The following is a 3048-nucleotide window of genomic DNA, read 5'->3' as shown; positions in this document are numbered from 1 at the left end:
CTTTCATTTGGCTGCCTAATGAGTCACATCACAGGCAGGGAGAAAAATTGTCAATCGCCGCGGCGCTAATGAATTTTTTTGCAAATTGTAATCAAGCCCGGCCGTCGCAGCCCGCTGATTAATGAGCCCCGAGAGGCTCGGCCGAAACCTCCGCGCCTCCCGCCAGCCCGGCCGCCCCGCACTAAATTAACAGCAACTTGTCTGCGCTTCAAATTAACTCCCCGTGATTAATTCCGAGGCCGCCGACGACGCCGACGCCTGGGCTGGCTCGCCTGCGCGGACGGGGGGGGGCTTAATAGCCCCTCCACTCTTCCTTTCCTCCCCGCCCCCCTCTTAAGCTGTGGAGTCCCGTGAGCAAAAATTCTGCTTCGTGAGCGACTGGCATTAAAGTTGTGAGCGAGCGATATGGGCTGCTGCATCGATTCGTTTGCTCTGGAGCCCTCCTTCCTGAGCGGAGACAAAAATGTGTCCGCTGGAGGCTAAGAAACTGCGAGCTAGCTCACACTGACTCAGCTTAGGGGGAACACTGCGGGGGTGGGGAGATCTCGGGCTCCTTCAGGCGAGAGAGGCGCGCCGGACCTGCCGCGGTTCTTCCTTCCTTTCCCCGGCTGGGGCCCGAAGCCCTGTCAGGGAGAGGAGGAAATTTCCCTCGTGCGAATAGGGAGGAGGCGCCGAAACGAGGGTTCTGTCCCTTCAGAAACAGGAGCGGCGGCGGGGGGAGGGGGGCACTTGGGGAGGTCTCGTCGAAAGGAGCAGCGCTCTGCCTCGGAGGGCCGCGACTACGGTCTGCGGTCTCCTCTCCCCTTCTGCCCTGGAGAGGAAAATATTCCAGACCGCTTCTCTCCCCCCCCCCCTTATGACTGCTGCTAAGTCACGGCCTTGTTGTGGGGCGCTGCTCGGTTTCTCTGCCTCCCAATCCCCCCGAGGAGGGGGACTCCAAAGGAGGCAGGAACCCCCCCCCCCTCCAGGGTCATCATCTCTCTCTCTGTCTCGTTTCTATTTGTGTTGACTTGATTGGCTTAATTATCGCCGCTGTGATTGGCAGGCCGCCCCGTGGGATCTTTCGCACCCTCCCCCCCTCCTGCCCCACCGGGGGCGGCGGCGTCTCCTCAAGGGGAGAAACCCCACCACCACCACCACCAAAGTAGGGAGCAGGGAAGGCCAACGCGTCTGGCCGGGCCGCGACTTCTCCAGCCAGCTTCGGGGCCGGGAGCGCCGCGCAGACCTGCGGGCCGCACAGAACGCTGCGCCCGGCCGGACTGGACGACGAGGCCGAATGGGACCCGCTGGGAAGAGCCCTCGGGTTTCCTCCCGGGCGCTGCGGACAGGGCGCGCTCCTTGGCCCCGAGGCGGAGGTCCAGCGCGCCCGGCCGGCCCTTCTGGCGTCGAGGCGGGAAGGAGAGGCGCAGCAGATCCAAGGGTCGCCGGCCTCCGGCCCCAAGGAGAGCCTGAGGCGCCGGCCTCCGTGGGCAGACGGGACGAGGGCCCCGGAAACACCGGAGAGTCCCGCTGGGACTCCTGTCCGACGCCGGCAGTGTGGACCAGCGTTCCCGCTCAGCTGAGTTCGTGTGAGCGAGCCCACAGGTGTTTAGCCTCCGCTCTTCGCACAGGAAGGAGGGCTCCAGAGCAAACGGATTTACGCCGCAGCCCAATCGCTCGCTCCCAGCTTTAATGCCAGCAGCTCACACGGTGGAGGTTTTGCTCACAGGACACTCCCCGGCTTAGAGGGAGCACTGGGGGTCCATTGGTGCCGGGGAGCGGCGGCCCTGGGGACCCGGCTGCGTCTCTCGTCTCCAGGGGGCTCCTCCTGGACTTGAACCGATAAACATGCCAGGGCCTGTTTGGAGGGGGGGGGGAGAGAAGGCACACAGCCTGGCTGTTCGACGCCGGCCCGGACTGGTCGGCCTGCAGCTCAGAGCCCCGCAGGACGCAACAGGTGAGGGGAGGCCAGGCAGAGGCTGCCGAGAGGCGCCCCCCACCCTAGCCAAAAATGAGGTTCGGTACCCGCGAAGAGGAGGAGGATTTTCAGCAGCTCCCCTTCCCTCGGGGCCGCCTTCCACACTCAGCCCCCCCCCCTCTTAGGACCCCAACTCGTCGCCGTCCCGTCAACGGCCCCCCCCCCCCTTCCTGTTCTCCTGCCTGACTTCTGGCTTCAACCGAGGTGGTGGTGGGGGGCGCGAAGGGCCTGAGTTTGGCTGCCGGGGGCCACGACGGCGCTGGGCCTCTGTTATGACTCGCGATTCGTGAGAGTGGGCGGGCGGCGGGACTCATCATGCCTGGTGGTGCCCCGAGGAACGAACGACGGCTGGCCCCTCGAAGTCGCGGCCTCCTCCCCACGGCGGCACCCTCCCTGGCCTCGTGGGCAGCACCCAGGTCGGGACACCGTTCCCCGCCGGCCTCGCCAACAGGACGCCCAGGAAGAGCCCGAGTCGAGTCCGGCAGCCCCTACCAGACCCACCAGCGTTCCCGGGCAGGAGCTCCCCAGACAGTCCGTCGGAGGGGCCCCTTCTTCGTCAGGCCCCCGTGGGACTAGACGGAGCCCTCCGAGCCTTTTCTCTCTCCCAGCCAGAAGGTGGGTTTGTAAAAGAACCCTTGCAAAAGAGGCCAGAGGAGACAGGGCACCGATGCTCCCTCTACGCTGAGTCAGTGTGAGCTAGCTGACAGTTTTTTTAGCCTCTGGTTCACCCATGTTTGTCTTAGCTCAGGAAGGAGGGCTCCAGAGCAACCGAATTGATGGAGCAGCTAAATGGCTCGCTCACAACTTTCATGCCAGTCGCTCACAAAATAGAATTTCTGCTCACAAGGCTCTGCAGGTTAGAGGGAACATTGCGCGGGCACCGATGCTCCCTCTAAGCCGTGGGGTCTTGAGAGCAAAAACTCTTCTTTTAGTTGACCTGCTGGTATTAGAGTTGTGAGCGAGCGAATTGGCGACTGCGTAAATTAGCTTGCTCCGGAGCCCTCCTTCCTGAGCTAAGACAGAAATGTGTGAGCCGGAGGCTAAAACACTGTGAGCTAGCTCACACTGACTCACCTTAGAGGGAACATTGC

The sequence above is a fragment of the Gekko japonicus genome, unplaced genomic scaffold (genome assembly GCF_001447785.1).
Source record: "Gekko japonicus isolate JY-2015 unplaced genomic scaffold, Gekko_japonicus_V1.1 scaffold769, whole genome shotgun sequence".
Classification (NCBI taxonomy): domain Eukaryota; kingdom Metazoa; phylum Chordata; class Lepidosauria; order Squamata; family Gekkonidae; genus Gekko; species Gekko japonicus.
The sequence above is the reverse complement of the archived record's forward strand: the minus strand, read 5'-3'. Positions refer to the sequence as shown.